Genomic DNA, 24,775 nt, shown 5'->3' with positions numbered 1-24,775 from the left:
AAAGATTTAATTCCATTGTTATGGAACTTGTATACTCTAAGAACTGTAAACTAATCATTAGTCATTTTCAAACAATGTGACCTTTCTTGCCTTGACAGGTGGAGTGTTTCTGAAAGCGGTCTTGTTGGGTTACATTTATTCGACACAGGAAGGTTCCTGTAGAAACTGCATAGATTACAATACAATCGCTACAGCACTTTATTGATCTCCATTTCTCCCTATCTGATAGATTAGGGGGATCTCTTAAATAATTCATTCTCTTTGCAAATGTTTCATGTGACGACTAACAAGCATGCTCAGGAGGCCATGAAGACAGGGACAAAATTTGACTGAAATGAAAAAAGTACTGATGTAGGTACAGTTTTCACAACTATGCATCTCTTTTAAAGCTACTGTACTGAACTCTGGGAATATCTGCATTACAGACCTTAACATTCATTCTCATTTCCCAGTAATCTTTGGGCATTGTAGTTCTGTGATGGGGAGTTGCAAGGGATTTCTAATAGAGAATTTGCAGCATTCCACCGAAGTACCATTCCCAGAATTCTTTAAGGGGAAGCCATGACCTTTAAAGTGGGGGACAGGGAGCACAGGTTGAGGGACCAGATGCTATCCTCACACACCCCTTGTCCTCAGGCCACACCCGTCATAAGCAGTCCTTCGTGGCTTCCTGGGTTGTTTTTGCTTGGTTGCAACGTGGTCTTGAATTCTGATAATGCCACTTGCTTGCCCGCATGGAGGCTAAAGAGATGTGCAATAGCCTATTGTACAACGGTAAGCTTTACATTCATTGCTGCATCCATCTGTACTTGTAGCTCCACCTACCACTGGCTCAGTGCCGGATTTACGTATAAGCTAAACAAGCTATAGCTTAGGGCCCCACTCTCTTGGGAGCCCCCCCCAAAAAAAATTTAAAGGAAAAAAAACCTGAATGTACATTTCCAAAATATAAGATAAAAAGCAAATAAAATAAAAACTACATACAGCAAATGGCTTTAGGTACCTATTAGGTCCATAAATTACCATATAGCATATATTCAACACAAAAAATATTGACAATTTGTTGTTGACAAAGGACAGCTGGACATATAAAGGGCCCCATTACCTTCAGTAGCTTAGGGCCTCATCAAACCTAAATCCTGGCCCTGCACTGCTAGAATGTTTTCCAGAAGGGAATGTGACCCCTGAGCTGAAAAAGTCCCCCACCCATCCTTTAAAGTAAACCAGATATAAGTTTGCAACATACGTGTAGAAGTTCAACATTTCCTCAGGTCAACGAAGGTCCATACACTCTTCAGAATGCAGCAGGAATATTTTTGATTACTTACTAACTGTATGTAGTTGAGGCACCAAGAATAATAGTAGGATACGTGAACACTGATTCATTATTGTGGGGTTTGTAAGCAAATTGATTTGTAAGCAACATGGGGTAGCTAACAAAGCAGTCCAAACTATAAGAAGCGGGCGTAAGTTACACCAGGTTACATTCCAGATGCACAAAAATAAGATGGGGAACACCTGGCTTTCTAGCAGTACATGTGAAAAGGATCTTGGAAAGCTAATGCTACTCTAGGCTGCCTCAACAGAAATCTAGTGTCCAGATCAAGGGAAATAATAGTACTGCTGTATTCTGTCTTGGTCAGACCACACCTGGAATACCGTGTCCAGTTCTGGGCACTACAGTTTTAAGAAGGATGTTGACAAGCTGGAACATGTACAGAGGAGGGCAACCAAGAGGGTCTGGAAACCAAGCCTTATAAGGAACGGTTGAGGGAGCTGGGTATGTTTAGCCTGGAAAAGAGGAGACTGAGAGGAGACACGATAGCCATCTTCAGATATCTAAAGGGCTGCCACATGGAAGAGGGAGCAAGCTTGTTTCCTCCTCCTCTGGACAGTAGGACTTGAACCAATGACTTCAAGTTACAAGAGAGGTGATTCTGACTAAATATCAGGAAAAAACTTTCTGGCAGTTCTATGATTCCAAAATTCATCCAGCAGCAAGTTACTGCTGCCTGAGCCAGGCCTACACCTGGCAGAGGAAAAACAAGGCTTTAAAATCAAGTTCCTAGGCCATATGAGTGAGATGAACACAGTTGCCCTGGAATGCCCCTATTTCAGGCATTATCCCAGCTTCAGCTGAGCCAACTTCAGACAGGACAAGCTGAACTGAGGTGGAGGACTTACATGGATCTGACTCTGGCTGAGCTGGGATAAGGCACTCCAGTCACTTAAGCCCTGGTTGAGCCTATTCCAAGCCCCCTCATCCTAGCGGCTCTTGGGTTTGGATTGCTCTCTAGAGCACGAGAGACGGCAACACCTGAGATTGCACAAAGGTGATGGATGCCACCTGCTTCAGCTGCTAGTTATCCATTATCATGCAAACAACAACAACATGCGGAGCTTTCTAAAAACATATATTAATTTTTTGCTATATAAACTTGGTAAAGATTACATTTAGTCAAAAGAGGCTCTTACTGGCATTCCATTGTAATTGGTGTGGTTATTTATTATTTGTATGCTGCATACATTACAAACCATGAAAATTTAACATACATTATTTAGAAAGCTCTTTTTGTATTATTGTGTGTGAGGGCTCTTATTGTGTACAGTTTTGCTAATTATTCATGCCAGCCGTACAGACTGTGCGTAGGCCAAAAAAACAATATTAACTCTGCATAAATCTCCTTTTCAATTATACATACAATGGTCCCTCGACTTACGAACTTAATCCATTCCGAATGCACATTTGTAGGTCGAAAATTTTGTAAGTCGAAAAGTGGATTCTCATAGGAAAAAATTATTCGGGAAAAATCGTAAGTCGAGGAAACTGCATTAAAAATTCGTAAGTCGAGTAAACCGCATTTAAAACTGCCAGCAGTTTCCGTTCGGATGTAGATAAATTCGTAAGCGTTCGTAAGTTGAAAACTTCGGATGTCGGGTAATTCGTAAGTCGAGGGACCACTGTATAGTAAAATTGTGGTGCAGGACTCGCTTTACACACAGAAACTGTGAACAGGCTAGATTTGTATTATTATTACTATTACTATTTAATTTTATTTAAAATTGTATAAACCACACTTTCTCATATATATCTCATATATATATATAACCAGGCAGTCTACAACATAAAAACTTGATACTACAATAACTTCAATAAAACCATCAATAAAAATGGCTTGGTTAAAAAAAAAAGATCACATTTGCAAAGGCCTGCCTGAACGATACAGTTATAAAAGGATGTCTCCTGCCAGTCTTCAGTTATGAACTATGAACTGTCCCATTATGAATTTTGGCAGCACTTCTAATTATAATCTTTGAACGCTGGCCTGAGCAAAACGTATGCAGTTCTGCACAAGGAAGTGTTTGGCGTACCCCAGGCAAAAGAAAAGGACAAAAACAATTTAGATAGTTATCCTTAGGAGATCCCATAAACCCGTATCTATATAGTTGGGCCTCGGTTCTGTAACTAAACTTTGGATAAGCACCAGATACTCAGTCCCCACATGCCTCAAGGCAGCTCCGCACTTTATGCAACAAATGAACATACAATGCCAAACTTAGACTGGATCCAGTGGTTTGTGTTTCCTTGAAGAAAGACACTGTGCTTTTTTTTGTCATGATCACTAATATGGATCCTACCCTTTTAAAGCGCAGTCAAAATATGCCCAAGTACACACGTTTTTAAATACCCATATAACTTTATGTAGGAAATTTAATTGTACCAAGGTCCATGGGTATTTAAAGACATGTATACACATATGTTGTTCACACTTATTTACCAGAGGAAACATTGGTGTGACAACAACAGGAAGAATAAAAGACTGAATAAAGGTAAGTAGGAAAATCAGGCTGAGATATAAGCTCTCTCTTTGCCCAGCCCACCCTATTTTTTAAAAAAATGGTATATCATATGTTCCATTGAAAATTTATGATGGGTCAAATTGTTATCTTACCATAGCTATTCTTGACACATCATGTCTATTACTTACAAAAACAAGGTTTAAGACATTTAAAATGTTAAGATTTTTTTTAAAAAAACACCCCAGGTATATTTCAATTAAAACATTAATATCTTTGCACAGAGTAAACAACAGCAAGAACTTAACAAAACTGAGCCTGAAAATCAAAGAGACATCTGGAGGTGCTTGGATTCCTGTTAATGATCTGTTTTGTTTGTTTGCACCTGGTCAATAATATCAATTCTTAGACAAGATCCCACAATAATCAAAATGTCAATAGTGCCAGACCTTTCAAACACTGGCGGTGTCAAAGCTTCAATCTATGTTGGGAATGAAGCATTAGAAGAGCAGATACAATCCTAAGCCTAAGTGTTAACAAAAGCCAGTTGGCATCCCAAAGGAGATTAGTTTGCTGATCTTGTAAGGCAACCATGACTTAACTTAGCAGTGTTTACATTGACATTGATGTAGTGACATCCTGATCTCATTACATGTCTATAAACCAGGGTTCTGATGCACAGAAAAGATCAGGGGAGGATTACAAGAACTCCATAGGCAGTCCTTAAAGCCTATTTGGGGGGTGGGGGGAATCAGCCTTGCAATGAAATTAGCAACCATAAAGCTGTGCCTGGCGTGCTATGGTCCATGGGGTCACGAAGAGTCGGACATGACTAAACGACTAAATAACAACAAAAGCTGTATATCAGGCATGTCCAACTCCCAAGAGACTGATCTACTCCCAGTATAAAAAAACTGGCAGTGATCTACCCATTGTCATTGGAGGGGAGAGGAGCGTGCGTGGGGTGGGTGGATTTTAGGAGGGAAGCGCCCAGAGTTGTTGAGCTTTTTGGGGAGAGGATTGCACAGGGTTTTTTTTAAGCTTTCCCCCCATAACTTTCTGTACACAATAAGGATCCCACAATCTACCAGGATCAGCCACGGAATCTACCAGTAGATCACAATCTACTGGTTGGACATCCCTGCTGTATATAACTTAAAGGGCCAATTTGTTTTTCATAATTTGATGTTGGCTTGTCCTTAAACTCTTTCATCACAGATTTTCTGCAGGAATTAACTTAATACTGACTGAAAAGTGCTTCCTTGCCATAAACACACACACACACAAGGTGGGAGAATAGGCAGGTGTTTGAGCCACCAGCTCAAAACTGGCTTGATGCAGCAATACAAGGAAACACATAGAAAGTGGTTTGCTTCATCATGCATCTGACAAAGCGGGCGTGAGTCCACAAAAGCTTGTGTGATAGGGCCCCTCCAAAGTAGCGTTGTCCTGTGTGGTATTCTGCTACATGTTCTCGGCACAATAATATCAAATTGCGGTTGATTCATTCTGTTTCAGTTCATTCTGCGATGCTTCCCCAATGCTACCATGTTATTTCTGTCTGGAAGGGCCATACCTGCCAAGTTCCTGCCGGAAACATAAGGGTTTGGCAGACCAGAAGTAGCGCTGCCGCCATTGTGGAACTGGGCAGAGCAGCATCGGAAGTCGCTTCTGAGCATGCTCCACCCAGTTCCAAAATGGCCGCCGTGCCAGAAATCGCTTCTGCACATGTCCAGAGACTCCAGACATGCGCAGAAGGAGCCTCCCCTGGCCGGTAAGTAAACCGGGGGAAAAAAAAATCAATTTTTCCAGCTGGGAACGGCTGGAAAAACGGGGGTTTCCCGGGGAATACGGGAGACTTGGCAGCTATGCTTCAGAAGGGCTCGAAGCATAACAAAAATGGGACAAAAAAAAAAAGCCAGAACATTTGTGGTATAAAATGTTACAAGTTTTCAGCAGGAAGTTCCAGAATGTGGACTGACTGGAAATGAAGCAGGGTGACTGCCACAACCCATTTGCAGGTGAAAGTGAATTCACATATGACCACCCCAATACGTGCGCGTGTGCGCGCACACGCACGCACACACGTCATCATGACTTTACAATAAAAAGGACATCTGGAGGGGGCCATAATAAATGTTTTCAGCTTTTAAGTTGCCGCAAGATTCCTTGATTCACACAGACTGGGTAGATGATATTTAAATCTAGGGAAGCTTCAGTTGGAGCCAGAAGCTTTAATTCAATGTATGTGGAAGGAGAGACATATCTTAGGGATCTCTTAAGAGTGCAAAATATTCCTGCGCAAGCTGCAAGTAAAGACACATTGCGCCCTTCCCTCACTTCAGGATCCCTGTCAGTGGAGGCAAACCACTCAGGATCCATGATGTGGGCTTCAAATCTCAAAGGAGTGATGTCAGCAGCATTTTTCCATGACGACCCTAGTACTGAAAAAATGTCAGTTTATATATACATAGCCCTGCATCATGTGTGCAGCCAAGCCACAGGATCTTTTTAAAATAAAATAATAATAATCACGGTACAGTATGGCAGAATGCTGGGAAAGTCTTTTCTATAGCTAGTGGTCATCTGTGCCCACACTGTCCTTCTGAGAAGGCACTTTCTGGTAAGATGACAGGATCTCACTGCTGATTGGTTCCCCCAATTAATTCTACTGATCACAAGCTTGTTAGCAGATGCTAAATTATGTGCGGCACAGAATAGAAAATCTCCAGACACCCAACAAATTTGCATTGGATTAATAGGGTATGGCACATGATGATCATGCAAAAACCAACTGGGCAATTCCAAGAGGCAAATTATCTGCAAAACAAAATTAATGGTGTGTGGGGGTGTGTGGGTGGGTGGGTGGGTGGGTGGGTGGGTGTGTATACAAAGCCTTGTGGTCTCTTCCAACTCTATGATTCTATGATTCTATGAAAGCTTGTAGCAAGACATCACATCTGTTTATGAACTTGAGATTTTGTATAATGTAACTTCCATCAGAATTTGAGTGGTGAAAAGACTGAAAATAGGCGGGGTGCATATGCATGCACCCCCAAACTGAGGCACCAAAGAGGTTGGGCCTTCTCAAGGCAGGTCCCTTGGGGCCTCTTCAGATTTGGCATCAGTTCTACAGATATTGGCAAACAGCTCTCTAAACACAGGCCTGCAGCAGGGTTTCTGCTAGTCCACTGTCAGAGAAAGAGGGGAGAGTCCAAGCTGTACTGAAGCTCATTCACTGTGCCTCGAACACAACATAGTCTGTTGTCAGCCATACTCAAAAGATGCAGATGAGTAAGGGGAGAAAAGAAACCTAGTGTTGGTGATCTGGAGCTCTAGTTTAGGAGTATCATGATGAAGACATTGCACCAGCTGCTAAAAACCAGGTGACTTTGCAATAGTGTTCATTATCGGGGAACAGAGGGCCTATATTTACAAGCAAAGCTTAACATAAATGCTGCAGTACCAACAAAAACACAATATCTGACGGAAGCCTATCTAAGAAGGTCTGTGTGCGTCTTTTCATAAAAGGATAAAATCTTATAAGGGGGTAAGCCTTCTGGCACAAGCCCAACAAAGCACTTAGCCATATATTTTTAGCATGTTTGTACTCGCTGGAATGACTGACTTGGTTAACAGCTTTACTGGATTGGGGCCAGAAGCTGCAGCATCTTTCGGAGGTGAACTGCAACATACTCGAATACACAAAACCTGCTTTTTAAATAATGCATTTATATATTACACAAGAAGGGGTACAAAAAGACATCGCCTACAAGGCTGAAGTCTCAAGATTAGGATTTTATTAGTTAGCAACCCACGAGGAGCCTGATATCTGTTAGAACCTCCTACTGTACCTGCAAAAGGTCCAGCCTGAAATCAAGATGCAGCAGACTGAAGATTTGCCAGCGGGAGCAGAAGGAGGAGTGCTCAACATTCCCACGACCACCATAACGTTTCCAAGTCAAAGGGGCACAAACCCCAACCACGGTCTGCATTGCAAAGGAACATAGGAAGCTGCCTTCTACAAAGTCAGGCCATTGATCCATTTACACCAGTAGTGAGTACACTGATTTGCAGCAGCTCCCCGGAGTTCCAAGGAAGAGACATGCTCAATCCTACCTGGAGATGCTGGGGATTAAACCTGGGACCTCCTGCATTGAGAACTTCAGTGCAAATACCTCTCCCTTACTCATAGAGGAACTGCTGCCGCTGCCCAGGAGGACTCCCCTGCTGAGTGCCTGGGGGCCCCAGTCCTGCCACTCACCACCTGGCCTAGGGCGGGGCCTGACGGGTTCCATAAAGGACTGCTGCCGCTGCTGCTGAACAAAGAGGTCTCTGTGGTTTTTTGGGGGGGGGTTGTTGTTTTCTAATTGCTGTTATTTTTTTACCTATGCCATTTTAAACTGTGATATTAATGCGATATTCTTAATTTTAGATTTTGATTTACCAGTATGTGGAAATTGTTTTCCATTTGGTTGTGTACTATTATTATTTTTGATGTGGTTTATTTATTGCTTATGACTTTTGTAATTATGTATATCATGTTGTAAGCCGCCTTGAGCATTGTTTTTAACTGTGGAAAGGCGGCATACAAATAAATAAAATAAAATGATGATGATACTCTCTAAATTTCTCTAATGAAAATAGGGATGTCCTAAATCAGGCATCCCCAAACTGTGGCCCTCCAGATGTTTTGGCCTACAACTCCCATAATCCCTAGCTAAGAGGACCAGTGGTCAGGGATGATGGGAATTGTAGTCCAAAACATCTGGAGGGCCGAAGTTTGGGGATGCCTGTCCTAAATCATCATCATCACCATCATCATAATTTTATTATTTATACCTCATCCATCAGACAGGATTGCCCCAGTCACTCTGGGTGGCTTTCAACACATATAAAAACTTAAACAAAACATTAAACATTAAAAAACTTCCCTATACAGGGCTGCCTTCAGATATCTTCTAAACGTTGTATAGTTACTTATCACCTTGGTTTGGAGGGTCGCATAATTCCATACCCTCCAACATTTATCTGATGAAAATAGCGATGTTCTAAGGAAAAGCTGGACATTCCGGGATCAAATCAGAAACCAGTACTGTTTCTGTAAATCCGGGGCTGTCTCTGGAAAATAGGGCACCTGAAGGGCCTGCTTACTTTCCGCCTGTGGCTTTAAGAAAGTCACTTGTCTCCATGTAGTCTAGTACAGTGGAACCTTGGTTCTCGAACTTAATCCATTCTGGAAGTCCATTCGACACCCAAAACCATTCAAAACCAAGGCGCAGCTTCCGATTGGCTGCAGGAGCTTCCTGCACTCAAGCGGAAGCTGCGTCGGACATTCAGCTTCCGAAAAATGTTTGGAAACCAGAACACTTACCGTGTTTCTCATATTATAAGTCATGTCTTATATATTTTTTTACTCAAGAAAATAAGCCTATGGCTTATTTTCGGGGGCGTCTTATTTTTTGCCGAGCCCCGACTGAGCGGGAGCTGGCAAAGGCAGCAGCCCGCCGCCGGCTTGGAGCTCAAGCCGGCAAAGGCAGCAGCGGCGCTTTGCCGAGCTCCACCGAATCTGGTGAGAATTGCGTTCGTACCCCTGCCTTGCAGCCTCCGACCCTTCACCCAGGGCGTTCACACGTGCATCCCCACCCCCGACCCGCGTCCTCGTCTACCGCTACCTGAAAGCTGCGCACGCGGCATTCCAGCACAAAGCCGCCAGCCAGCGTCGGAAGAGGAGAAGGAGGTGCCGTCGAGAAACCCAGAAAGGGGAGGCACAGCGGGAAGGAGGAGGAGACCGGCGGGGAGGGATCCGGAAAGTTGCGAGCGACTTCCTGCTCCCCCCCCCAACGGAGCGAAAACCAGCAAAGGCAGCAGCCCGCCGCCGGCTTGGAGCTCGAGCCAGCAAAGGCAGCAGCGGCGCTCAGTCGGGGCTCGGCAAAGCGCGCACTGCTGCCCTTGCTGGGTCCCGCTGGGTCGGGACTTGGCGCGGCGTGCCCTGCCATACCGTACCAGCATGTCTTATTTTCGGGGTATGCCTTATATTTCGCCAGGTCTGGAAAATCCTGCCATGCCTTATTTTTTAGGGATGCCTTAAAATATGAGAAGCACGGTACTTCCGGGTTTTTGGCGTTCAAGAAGCCAATAACAGCCCTTGAACACATAGGGTCATTTCTTCTGTGTTGTGAGTAACCACATTATGCATTTTCCCCCATCCCTGATCAATATAATTTGTTGCTGGCAGAGGGGAGAAACGACATTATGCCATGAACAGGGGCTACGTCAGGTATAGCTGACATGGTGCCCTTAGGATACTGTTGGCCTATAACTCCTAGCAGCCCCAGCAGCATGATCATTGGTCAGGGATGATAGGAATTGTAGTCCAACAGCATCTGAAGGGCACCACATTGCCTAAGCCTGGGTGGAAAGTGATCTTACACAGCATGAAGAACTCAACTCAGAAATGGTATTTGCAGCAGCAAGTCTGTATTGAAGGTAATGTGTTACTCTGCACTGGTGATCAGTTTCAAATAGCCACTGATTTCCACAAAGAAACAGGGGAGAAAAAGAGACACAGCCAGAAAGATTGCTAGGGGAAAGAAATCACACCTGGGTAGCAAACCAAAGGCTGTGCTCAACATTTGCCATGACCACTATAATTAAAGGTTTTGTCTCACACCCTCTATGAAAATGTGAATCTTCACTCCAGCAGTCAGGAGATTCCCCTGTTTACACCTGCTCCAGTGCTCTGCTCCAGTTTGCTTATGACTGTATACGCTCTGGATCAATATTTACAAAAGAGCTTTAAAATTAAAAGAGTTCCCACCGTTACGGAAGACAACATAATTATAAGGGTCAACTTGATAAGACATATAATCTTCAGAAACCTGCAGGTTTTCCTAATAAAATATTTATATCTGTCACTGTTGGACACCCAGAGCAACTATTGTAAAAGGCTTCTTCAATAGTAGTAACTTTTCAGTATGCACACAGCTCTCAAAGGATGTAGTTCTAAAGGAGGCTTGCTGATAGTATTAATGACGTGCCTTTTTTCACCCTCTCCCTTATTTGAATTTACTATTTGCAAACCAGTGGTAGTTCTAGTCTACTTGCTCTGAAACAATTCGGTTAAATCTAGAAGGTCTACTTGAAAAAGATCCATTCCTTCTACTATACATTTTATCGATCACTTGCTTAGATACAAATGAACACGTTGCGCCATGAAAGCATTTCTGCTGACACTGCCGTTCTCCACATGTCTTCTTAGAAGTAAGTCCCACAGAGTGCAATAGGTTCAGGATTTGCACCCTCAAATTAGTTTCTAGATTGGCTTACTAAGTATTAATTTTCATTCTGTGAAAATACATTTTACTACCCACGCATATTGCAATTTCCCTGTGTACTTTGACATGCTGCAACTCAACACTGTGATATCATTAGGGACCCATTCTTACATTATAGCAACAATGTGTTTGCTGCTCTCACATTATCTCCATCTACATGTGAGATTATCAGTGCTGGCATCAAAAGTAGTCACATCATGTTAAGCCTCTTCCATGGACTTATGATGTTATCAGGGCAGTGTGGGATGAATCCATCAAAAAGTGGAAACCATGCTGTGGATGTTAAATTGTAACACTAGTGGAGCTATGTGGGAAACAGTCATGGAAGAGTACCTCCTATGCATCATCTCCCAGAGCCAGAGATGGAGATGTCACTGACATCTTCAGACCATGAATGAGGTCCTTGCTTTTGACTTCATCATTACTCCCACAATACTCACCAGAAGCGGCAAGAGTTGATCTACTTCCATCATGAAGGTCTCAGACCTGAAAAGGTACCAATCATGCACTGTATAACTAGGGGACTTGGAAACTTTGTTGTTCCCATGACTCCCCTCTTCTTCAGATGAATCATGTGTGATGATGTCCTCTCTGCAAGCTATGGCTTACAGAGCTCATCCCAAACAAATCATGGGTAATATTGATTTTCTGGGCATTTAGAATACATCTGAGGAATAAATCCAGATTATTTCTTTGGTGGATTGGATTATTCTTCCTTTTTTAAAAAAATCCCCATATATTTACTTTTCTTATTGACTAGACTGAATTATATGAATGTCATAATACTGATATTTGGGTGAAAGGCAACACCATCATTTATGCTTTTGTCTACAGATCATATTGAACAAAAAGGGTAGTATAAATCTACTGGTAACCAGTCATTACTCTTCAAAGAAATCACTTTAATTACTTTCACGTTTGGTTTGATACGCAGAATTATTAAGTAAGGAATCACATGGGTGGGGAATAAAAAAAATGTCAAGCCACACAACTAGAGCAGCTCCACCTCCTTCTGGGAGGAATGAATTACAGCAAATTACTGCAAGCAAAGACTTCTATTTTTAGGCAAGTTTCTCAATGTAAATCCAAATTAAAAATAATGGGACTGTAAACAAACAGCCACAGAGTGCATGGCACATTTCCCTATAGCATTTTATTCCATCTTTCTCTAGCACTGAAAACAGGTGTTTGGTGTTACCTAACAGCTAGAATTGGGGCTACAAATCAGCATGAGCTTCATCAAAATGGATCCCTGCCACTTCACACTCCTACCCCAGCTGACTTAATTCATAGTGCTCAGCAGTAGGAGCATTATATGCACCTTCCTCCCTTCCCTCTCTCCCTCCTTGCAAAAATGTCAAGAGAGATGGAGAGAGAATATTGAAGGAGATCCTTAGTGTCAATGAAATACCCCACTGAGCTAAAGACACACAAAGCCTTGGCAGTCCTTTCTAACAGGGAGCTCTGCCTTGACATATCCATGCCCTAAAAATAGTCAACAGAAGAAGAAAGATGAGAGATCTTATGTATTATACATACTTTTTAATACACATGTGCTTGGAGGACTCATAAAATGTTCAATAGCAGACAGCTAGAAGTTGGGGCCTAGACTTTATTGAATTTGTTTTCAAAAGAAGTGTTTCCAGACAATGGCACTGTTTCATTCTGGCGACCCAAGTTTCTGGTGTTTATGTCTCCGATTCTAGCACTCTAGATACAAAGAGTATATAATAAATATAAAGCTATGTCAATAAAAGATTTGCTAGCAGGGCAAAATAAGTACTGAGTTACTGGGGGTGGGGGTTGGTAGCACAGACTACAGACCAGAAAGATACTTAGGAGAAATGCCAAGGTCCAGTTTTGTCAAAGACAATTTAGTTTTGTTGTTTATTAGTTTTAATAGCTAATGTATATAACCCACTGCATTCGTTGCAAATCACAAAATGGATTTATGCTGAAGACAGGTTATAGCAGGGCAGCAACAACTGGTAAAAGACAAAATGGTTCAAAACAGAAGTTGAAGAAAGCCCCAAAATGAGGGAATAGCCAACCTGATAGTAGAATAGTCTGGGCACATGCAGCACATGTTTAGAATTCACAACTTCCTCCAAAGAATCCCAGGAACTGTAGTTTCCCTTCACAGAGCTACAGTTCCCAGAACCTTTAACAAATTACTCTTCCCATGATTCTGTACGGGAAGTCATGTGGTTAAATATGTGGGGTGTGCATTAAATGTATGGGGTGGGTCTACCCACCCAGAGAGGAAAGAGTAAAATAAGAGTAGCCCAGGAACATTAGTGTGGAGTTAAAAGGGGAGAAAAGCATACAGAAAATGAAATCTTCTAACATAAGAGCTGATAAAGAAGACGGAAAGAGAAGAAGCCAAGTCTTCAAAATTAGTAAGAAACGCACCTAATAGCCTCAGGTGGGAGAAGAGGAGAGACAAGGAATGACAGTGATGCAAAGGTGGGGAGAGGAGAAAAAGACAGACCACATTGTATTCCAAAGAGGAGAAATGTCAAACATGATAGGAAGCAACTGCAAGAAATTTAAAAGATGAAGAAAGAACAACCATTGTTTCAGCTTAGCAGGACAAGAAGATTGTGGGAAGAACCATCACTACAAGATCAATCTGAAGGAAAGTGGAGAAATCCAGGACTGAACAAGAAAGGGGAAGTGATAAAAGAAGGAAATGTCCTGGAAGACAAGAGCAAAAATGAAACAATGAGAAGCAGAACAAGATAGCTCAACTGGTAGAGGATGAGACCCATTAATTTCAGAATCGTGGGTTTGAGCTCCACATTGGGCAAAAGATTCATGCATTGCAGAGAGTTCAACTAGATGGCCCTTGCGGCCTCTTCCAAGTCTACAATTCTATGATTCTGTGAACCAAATTTGTATAAAGAGAACTATGGGAATAAAGGCTAGAGGTTTGCATGAGCCCCAAAATTCATCTTTTATCTGCTTCTATGCATTTTTAAGAATTCCGAGTTGATTTGTGCATTCTTTGCTTTGATCTACAATTCCAATAATGAGCTGCTCGGTATAAAATGAAGCTCTGTGATCACCTAATGGGAATTCTAAAAATGGCTATAATTCCTCCCCTTTTGCCAAAATGGATGGAATTTACAGGCACAGGAGCTCCTCCAGAGTTAAAATGCAAACAAATAGGCCTTGGGCTTTTTGTGGTTAAAGTAAAAGGAATTCAGTTTCTCCAATAATACCTTAGTGAGGAGTAGGCAATTGTCCTTTTTCTTAAATTAAAATAATCCAGTAGTATTCATGTGGTGTGCATTCTTGCCTGCATGTTTTTTAAAAAATTCTGCAGCTTCCCACTGGCTTTCCCACTGCCTGTTTGTATCATCTGATAGGTAAACCTTAAAAAGTGAGACTGTCTAGAACATTGTCTGCGGAGGTCAGAAGAGCTTTGGTTTGTTTGTAACACATGTAGGATTTTTTTAAAAAAAAATTAATGGAAGCTTTTAACTGTTTCTTTAAAAAAAGACTTCCTGCGGCTGTGCTTTAACAAAAAAAATTAAAAGAAATCTAGAGCTCTTCAGTGCTCTGCAGGCAACATTTTAGACAACTTATTGCAAAGCTTATGGACCCAGAATAACTTAGGTTGCATTGACACAGCAATTTGTTCTGTTCCCCCAACATTTCCCTGGCTGTTAACTTCCACACTGTATCCGAGTTTTCAGACAATGTAAAAACCATTTCTGGAAATCTAACAGAAGACAGTGGAAGTTCAGTGCTCATTTCCGTGTTAACTGCTTCCAGGAAAAAAATAATCATCTGCAACCCCATTGACCCAGAAAACCACAGGGGTAAAGTGATGAAACTCAAGACAGTATATCAGCATACAGTTCTATATCCTCCAACATTTTTCCAGTGAAAATAGGGATGTCCTGTTCCACAACTAGGTGCTTTCGGCAAACTTATAGACAAGAAGCGAATCTGCAGCTGCTAAAACTCACCTTAGTCTAGGATGGAGTCAAACTACGATAAGCTGTTATTTTAGACTGAGCACTGCAAAGGTGTTGCTGTGGAAGAAGACACAGCAACAGGGAGGAGGAGGAGGAGGAGGAGGAGGAGGAGGAGGAGGAGGAGGAGGAGGAGGAGGAGGAGGAACCAGATCTAATTTCTTCTTTGTGCAAACTTTGTACTTTGGTATCAGAAACAAGAAGCGCAAGCCATTCCAAAAGTAACCGTGGTACAGCAGTAAATGAAGCAGGGATAGACACTTTGTTGGGCTAGCACCCTCTCCTTTCCTAACACCTTGCTTCTCCCTTGCATGGTCAGGTCTACTTGTGGATGAAAACCAACTCAAGACACACTCAGCTGGTGGCACAGCGTTGGTGAGTAGCAAAAACCATAATGACTCATATTTTGCATAGCTGAGTTCACCCAGAAGGGTAGCTGTTGTAGCAAAAAAACAGCTGTGTGTCTTCTGCATCTTAGAGACGAACAAGTTTATTACAGCATAACTATGTGGAGCACAGTCCAATCCAACAGTTGATGAAGTGGGCCATTGACTACAGTCCATGCCATAATAAATGTATTCATCTTATAAGTGTCATGAGACTGTCGGTGTGGTGACATGCTGATAGTTTTTATTCCATTTACACAAGATGAAGCATCCATCAGTTTTAGCCCTCTTCTCACTTGCATAGTCACAGGTAGGCTGAGATGCCTAGAATGGGAGCTGGATTGCAGGAGCTGGCTTCACCTCAGAAACCCACACATTCCACACCTGCAGAGACACCACTTACGTATTCAATCCTATGCCTTTATTGTTCTCAAAAATTCACTATATTCAGTATTGGGAGCCCAGTTTTATACAACTCCTTTCCAGTTGAGGCCAAACAGCCTTCCCCCCCATGTTAAACTTCCAGTGCTTACTGAATACTTTTATATATATATATATATATCCCTGAATCTTGATTTATACTTATAACTCACTTCCATTATTTTTTATTAGACTTATATACCGCCCTTCATCAAAAGATCTCAGAGCAGTTCATAAGATGAAAATACAAGATAAAGATACAAATAAGTAGTTAAAACAAAAACAACAAAACAATACCCCCCCCCCAAAAAAACCCACATTTAAAGGCTGTAGAATACTAATCAGCCAAAGGCCTGGTTAAAGAGGAATGTTTTCACCTGGTGCCTAAAAATATATAATGAAGGCACCAGACAAACCTCCCTGGGGAGAGCATTCCACAAATGGGGGCCACTGCAGGAAAGGCCCGTTCTTGTGTTGCCATCCTCTGGGCCTCACATGGAGGAGGCACGTGAAGAAGGGCCTCAGACACAGAGTCCAGGACAATTTATATGGGGAGAGGCGGTCCTTGAGGTATTGAACCGAGTGTCCTGTTCAGTGTTTAGAGACGACTGTATTTATGGTAAGTGGTATAGAAATGGTCAAAATTAAACAGATAAATAAAACCCAATGTGCCAGATGTTCTGAACAGAATTAAAACTACTTTCAAGGTACATTGCATTCTCTGCCTTAAGAAATATGGTGAAGCAAATTTATGTATGAGATCAGACAAATATTGACAGTGATGACAAAGTGAGCACAGTTCTTGGTAGTGCTCTGCCCATCACTCACTCTCATTCTTTATTGTGGTCAAAGACCATCACTTCCTCTGCTTGCTGCGATCTGCGAAGGTTTTCAGTGGCACAGTTTTTCTGAGGTCAGTAAACTTTTTCAGCAGGGGGTCGGTCCACTGTCTTTCAGACCTTGGGGGTGTGTGGACGGACTATATTTTGAAGGGTGGGGTGAACGAATTCCTATGCCCCACAAATAACACAGAGATGCATTTTAAATAAAAGGACACATTCTACTCATGTAAAAACATGCTGATTCCCAGACCGTCGTGGGCCGGATTTAGAAGGCGATTGGGCCACATTCGGGCCCCAGGACTTATTTTGTCTACCCATGGTCCAAAGGCTTCCTTCATGCATTGTGCGAGTATTGCCACTGACAGACCAAGTGGAATGCTCTGACACAGCTTTAGATAGTAGTCATTGGCACACTGTCTGGCAATCCACTAGGCATCGCTCCTTGCCTTTCCCTGTGTGGTAAACATCTTCTTGCAGGGTGTATGCTTGTAGTTCACAAGAGCCTCATGCTTTGCATGTCCTTAATGCTAGCCTCAAACCAGTCAGGGATCTGCTGCTCTGTTTTGCCAAAAGAGAACATCGCTATATTGTAGGTTGTTGCCTCTTTGATGCGGTTCCACCATACTGTCTCTAGGGCAGTTCAGTACTGCTTGTGCCATGGAATCAGAGAAGCATTGACAAAGTTCAGGTACGGCTGTTTGGGCAGTGTTGACTTGAGGCTGTGCTTTCTGCTTTGTGCTGCTGCTGTCCCCTTTCATTGGAGCAAAGTTTGAGATACAAAGTAAAACTGTACAATCTAGTCCCTAAGAAATTGGAGGAAACTGTAGCTAAACGTAAGCACGTCAAAGAGCCATGGAGTTTTTATGCACAGTATGCACTGAAGTCATTAGGCATTCAAACTGTTTTGGTTGAATTCTAATTCCATTTACCATTGAATTCAGTAGGAATTACTTCTGGGTAGACATGTTTAGGGTTGCACTTCTTTTTCTGTTACCACTGCCCTCCTCCCTTCCATTTTTTTCTTTTGTAAAAAAAGTTCCCTGTTGTTTGTAAATTTTCTTTTTGTTGTAAACCCTCAGAGGCCTGCTCTGAGAGGTGGGGTATAAGGGGTCCCCCCCTTTAAAAGACAAAACAAAATAAATATAGGTAAGGAAAATGAAGCACTTTAGAGTACTGTTGATTTCAAGGGAGAAAGAGCTAAGCCTGTACTTAGACAGTTCTTCTTAAAACTGAAGGGACTTAAAATGTTTCACTTTTGCTACACTGAGCCCCATTGTGTTCTTTATTAGCAGTCATTTTACTCAGAAAAGTGGGATGGACATAGACATGATAGAGATCATGCCAAAGAAAAGGTCTTTAGATCATTCCTTCCAATGAGAAATAAATATATAAAATACTAAGAACCCCTAATGAAGCTTCACTTTCAAATGCTTGGGGGTGGCCTCATATGATTTTCACCACTATTCTGAGATTTGCATTCCCCTTTTCTTTTCTTTTTTTGTGGCACCAGAGAGATATGAAGCAATCATTTCTTTTTTAAAAAAAAACATTGGAAATACAATAAATCTTGCTTCAAATGCATTGCAAAAATATAACCAACACTGCTACCTCTTAACTTAGAATAAAATGTGTTGCAACGAGTTGTTCAGGCTTAAATTTCTAAGGATGAAAGGAAAACATAAGTTCCAGAATAGAATGTTCATCATTTTATTTCCAACCTGACATGGGAAAAGCTGCTTTGTCTATTACTACAAGTCAATACATGGCAGTACAATATAAGTGTCTTCCATTTCCCCCTATTTCACGCTAGATTTGTCTGATAGATGAGTGTACTTAAGTAAATAGCACATACAATTTTAATAGGACAGGTGCTCTGAATGTACAGGGAAGGTCATTCCTATTATTTCAATTAACAACATAAGCTACAAAAACACATCAGGGAGAATTAATTTAAAGCTTCAATTTAATGCTACTGGTAAAGGACATCTTTAGGCCTCTTGGTTGTCTTGACAACTCTTGCATCCCAGGCAGTAGAAGCCAATCTCTGCTGTTCCCCTTCTCAGCATACAAACAGTTCAGATAGTACATTAGCAAAGAATATGATGCCCATGTAAATGCTGAAATATTTTCGTTGCCATAGAGATAAGAAGAATGGCAAAAATACAGGAGCACTTGACATACTCCAAGGCAGACTTTTAATTAAAAAAAAAAACCCAACCTCAAATGACAATGCCAAGATGGCTGAACATACCACAGTGCTTTTATGCTATCCAATGAATGCAAAAAAGCACCATTAAAAATAGGCAGAATAATATATTTTTCAGGAGAGGAAGGCCTAAGAATTATGGATGAATTGTAAACATGATATGACCCAGGACCGAAATCATAATGACCATAATTATTTTTTTACTGCACACTAGCCAATAAAAAGTAGCCCCAAAGGTAGATGGTGGTTATGATTACTATTATTCCCGCAGCTTTAGCTATTTTTATTGGGGGGGGGGGAGGCTACAGGGGTGTGTGGGGAACCAGTCAAAAGAAGAGCTTTTCAAATTAGGAAATATTAATTAAACCCAATCTTCATGATTGTAACTACCATCTCAGATCTAAAATTTGCAGCGTCAGTCAGTTGGAATTGACAATGTTTCACCGAAAGAGAAGAAAAAGTTCAGAAATGTTAATAATCTCATGTAAACGTATCAGGTTCTTAGATATGTTTTTAAAAAAGAGGTCATGCTGTTGAACAAACAACCCATTGGCTAAACAGGATACGAAACGGGAGACCCTCAAATAACATCTCTTGACATCTTTTTCTTTGTTTAAAAGCCAATGGGTGCTGAGCACTGAGGAGTTAACCCTCTCACACAACCCCCCCAATTTAAATTCCTGTGATAAGCCGATTGGGTGGGTGGGGAAGACAGATACATTATGGTTACCTGTGCCCCCCTCCACTCCATTTCCATGTTTTGTGGCAAAGAGCAGCTAATAGAATGATATTTAAGGCAGCTGTTGAACTGGATCTTAAATGTTCATTTGTGTGTGTTTTATTCTATTGTTGCTGTGTCAGAGTCTCTGGGATGGAGACAAAATCAACACACATGGAATTTACCCAATTAGCTACAAAAGTTCAGTGCACTGTTGTGTATTTGATACTAAAAATATGTGTGGTCGCAGAATTTTCCTTAGCATGTGTTAAATCTTAGTAGCTTATATGAATTACCTCCTACATCATATGATTTCTTATTATGCTCATCTATGCTTATTATATACACTGTTAGCCTACAGTTCATGCTGACTCTAACTGAGAGAACATTGCAGGCAGAGAGGGAGCAGGGACCAACTAGATTTATCCCCATTGAAAACATGAGTAGTTTTGACATCCAACAGTGAACAGGCCTAGAAAGCCCACGGGTTCAAAATATAGGTGTATAATTAATACTGCTTCCATTTGCAATTGCGCAGAGCCATTTGACTTCAGGCTTGCCACAGAGATGTCTTATTTACACAAAAGACGTGGAAATGTTGGCCAAAATCCAACAAAGGATCTCGCGTATTTAAGGCAAGGTGCTTTCAGTTCTAGGTGAAACCTAGGGGGGAAATGTTTTTGCATGCATGCATTCTTTTCCCTTTTTCTTTTTAATTAGACAGAGAGCAAAGTGACAGAGGAGTGAAGCAGAAAAAATATGGTTGTGGAAACAACTAAGAAGGCTGCAATGGAACAAGGAACAGATGAAGAGAAAGGTCCACCCGGACAAATTGTTGACAGGGGCAGTGGGAGATATTGAGGCAATTTGCATCAGTAAGTGGGACTGTATTCAGACAAAGAAACACAGTGCTGAGAATTTCCATGGTGTTTCCCCCTCCCCCATATACTTTGCTCTGTTCTGAAAACATCCTCAGGCATGTTTATGCCCATTAACATCCGGAGGGCCACAAGTTCCCCATCTCTGTTTGAAACTAGTTTAGTACCTTTACCTGTGTAGACAGGAGTAGATAACATGGTGCTATCTATGTGTTGCTGGACTACAAATCCCATCAGCCCCAGCCAGCATGGCCAATGCCAAGGAACAGTTGTGGTTGGCAGTTGTGGTTCAACAGCATCTGGAAGCATAGCTGCCAAGTCCCAGTTAGAAAATACGGGATCAGCAGCGCCGGCGCCGGATGTTGCTTCTACGCATGTCCAGACATGCGTAGAAGCAACTTCTGGTGCCCAGACATGGGCAGAGCGGCACCAGAAGAAATCCGGGGGAATTACAGGATATTTCGCCATTCGGGATGACAGCGGGAAACGGCTTTAAAAACCGGGGTTTCCCGGGAAAACAGGAGGCTTGGCAGCTATGTCTGGAAGGCATCATACTGGCTGACCCTTGAGACTTCTCTCAATGACTGCCTTCTTTTTCTCAGACTTTTGGTGAGATAGTGATGAGCTAATCTCTTACACTTTTTAGTAAGACACCATGGCACTCTGAACTGTGGATACATGCAAAAGAAAGCAGTTTCTTGTAGGTTTATTATTATTATTATTATTATTATTATTATTATTATTATTTCCTATTGAAAGAGCTGCACAAAAACACTGTAGGGTTAGATAGTAAATTTGGTGAGATAGTGATGAGCTAATATCTTATACTTTTTAGTAAGACACCATGGCAATCTGAACTGTGAATACATGCAAAAGAAATCAGTTTCTTGTAGGTTTATTATTATTATTATTATTATTATTATTATTATTTCCTATTGAAAGAGCTGCACAAAAACACTGTAGGGTTTGGGTTTTGTTTTCTCCTTTAAGAACTCCCTTATCAGAACAAGTTATTTTAATAATATAAATTTCTAATTTCTAAGCAGCTCATTCATTCTTTTAATAAGTCTCAAACAATTGCAAGGTGATGGCCATTGTATCACTGAACTTTGGCATTAAGGGAAAAGGTGTCCTTTTAGTAGGTTTCTTTGACACTGCAAGTATTTGCTTCAGTGGGTTACTTTTGTGTTTATCTCACACAACAATCTCCTCATTTCCACCTGTACCTGTAGCTTATTCATCATCATTAATATAGTCAAATATAAATTAAATACACACGCGCACACCCCACCCCAGAATTGCTGCCCCAGCTGAATCTAGACAAAGATTAACCAGGTCATTAACTCAGCTCTCTAAGGAGCATGTCCACTTATATAGATACACAGAAGATGAAGGGAAGAGAAACAAAAACAGTCTCTTATGAATACCATCAAGAGTTCACCGCACCATATCAAGTAATATGACAATCCAACTCACGGATTAAAAATGGAGATGCTGCTTGCGAGAGCAATTTTAGCTCATTCTGTATATCATTGTATTTCCCAATCTAACACCGTGAACCATAAATAATCCTATCATTTATTAATTACATTTTCTAACCTAGTCAAGAAGAATCCCACAGTGTGAAGCAGCAGATCATGAATAAATGGTTCATTGAAAAGCAACTCTTATTGCCAAGTAGTTGGTGATAATTACCCACTTTAACCTTTTTAAACAGGTTCCTCTAAAAAGCTCCAAGATGGATGTTTTATTATAGCAAATTTGACCTCCAACACACAACACAATTAGTTTTGCACCATGACAAAGGGAAGCGCTGATTAGAATTGTACAGGCTAAAATATCTAAGATGATTTATAAAGTCTCTAAGCAGTACACATATGGCCATGCGAAATATACATTCATGAATGTAAAACAGACAAACCTAGAAAACTACTGAGTTTATGCTTGTGCTGAAGGCAGGCACAACAGCACCACAAAAGACTGAATATTGAAGCCCAGTGTCAGTGGGAGTATGTTTAAGAGTGCTGTAGCATCATGAACAAATGATACAAGCCATGCTCGTATGTTTAAAATATACTTTTCCTTACTCCCCTTTATCTTCAATTTGTGGTCCAGCTTGAAGACAGCATTAGGCATGTTTGGTTTTGTTTAAAGGTACGCATTCAGGGTTCCACATACTGGGCAACTGGCCTAACAGGTGAGCCACTGAGAAACTGTGAACTGAACACAGCCACATTGGATGGCTATTATTTTGCCCCAAACATCATTTTAGGTGCTAACCTCTCACGAAATTCCAGCCTCATGCTCCTCCACCATGATCAAATTATTGACTTAAATAGCTTTGAATTTTGCAGGATATGCATTCTGAGTAGATAGGTTCAGAATTCAAGAATTTCACATTTCCATATGCCCCCACACCCCCTAAAGATAAACTTTATTTCCCTTTTGTTTGTTTCCCTGGAGGGGACTGATATTAACACTTCAGAGTTACTTGCAAGAGTTACTTGCACTAATCACTCAAGGAATCTCCCTGATGTTGGGTTACATGTCTTGCTTGCTCTGGGTTGTGTCCAACACTTTGCAATAGTTGTTCCACTCATGCAGTGTGAGTTCCTCTTCCTCTCCCCATGCAACTCCAAAATATGCTCCAGATAATCCTCCAACCCTGTGGCGCAGATTTTGAAGGAATGCAGGGGAGACGCGAGAAGAGGAACGTTTTGTTGCACAATGTTTTGTGAGCAGAAAGGCAGTGCTAGATACAACCTATCATAGAGTTATAGAGTAGGAAAGGACCCTAGGAAGGGTCATTCTAGTACAACCCCCTGCAATGCAGAAATCTCAACTAAAGCGTTCATGACAGATGGAAATTTGTTGGTAGCCTGGGATGGAGGTGGCTACTTGCATAGCTGCCAAGTACCCTGTTTTCCCCAGGGAAACCCCATTTTTTTCGTACCCTTTCCCGGCGGTCCCCGTATTGGTTCCTCTCCCGTTATTCTCCCTTTATTCTGCTCCTGCCGGCGGCTGCTTTGCCCATCTATGGGCACCGAAAAAGGCCGGCGCCGGAAGTCACGCCTACGCATGTCCGGAAGTGCGTAGACACAACCTCCGGCGCCGGCGCTCTACGCAACTTCCGGTGTCACGTGGCTGCCGATCCCAGATCTTGCAGTCCAGGACTTGGCAAGTATGGCCCACCTGAAATTCTTGCTGGTTTTGGTCTGATGCTCCCGTGTTGCCCCAATGCTATCAGAAACACCCATAAACACTCCTCTCAGAATTGAATGTGCAGACAGTTAATAATACATATAGGGGGAAGCAGGGTTGTGACTGTAACCTCTGCCCCATTGTAAAGTCTCTAAGCCTGTAGGCTCTGGAAGTGTGCTCAGGGAGCGCAGACTCTTGCCATTGCAAGCTACCATTTTCTTATTTACTCTGAGAAGGCACTTGCTATTTTGGTGGAGATATACCACCATGGCATGATATGCTTGAAAGCAGAATACTTGGCCTGTCTGGATTTCATTATTATTATTATTTTAAAAATCACATTTGCCTTTCTAGTTTGTTGCTTTAGAAAGAAGGGAGGAGAAACGCCTTCTTTGGCACTCTCTTGGCACCCAGTTTACACCCATGCTATGTAGGTGGAGACTTTCAGCGAAGAAGCTGAGAAGCAGTGGGCCCTTATGCTGCCACTATCTTGCCAGAAGGGTCGCAGGATCCCCAATGACTCCTTCTGCAAGCGCCACCAGCTCAAGAGTTAAAAGCTTCAGAGCAGCCATCTGTTTTTATTCCCCCATCCCATAGCAGGAGACTTGCTAAAGCAACAATATCCCACCTGGTGTAGTGAAGATTTGGGAACTTGCTGGTATGAACTAAGGGTAGGAAAATTGCTCTATTTGTTGAACTCCATGACAGCTGGCAATTGTGATTTTAAAAAAAAGTATGCGTGTGTGTGTGTTTGTAGGGAGGAAGCCTTTTTAAGGTTGGGGTTGTTGTGTTCTGTTACCACAGTAGCAGAGTTTTAACATCTCCTTGCTACAACAGCAGGACGGAACAGAACAGAAGCTTGGCTGCTTGGCCAGCCTGGACTTGTCCAGCTCATTGAAATTGTTAATTAATTGCTTTTCTGTGGCTCCTCTGTTGAACGTAAATATCTATTGTTAATTTTGTTTTTAATGTGGGGGTGGGGGTGGGAGAGGATTGGCTAGACTGC

The sequence above is a fragment of the Zootoca vivipara genome, chromosome 4, assembly GCF_963506605.1.
Source record: "Zootoca vivipara chromosome 4, rZooViv1.1, whole genome shotgun sequence".
Classification (NCBI taxonomy): domain Eukaryota; kingdom Metazoa; phylum Chordata; class Lepidosauria; order Squamata; family Lacertidae; genus Zootoca; species Zootoca vivipara.
The sequence above is the reverse complement of the archived record's forward strand: the minus strand, read 5'-3'. Positions refer to the sequence as shown.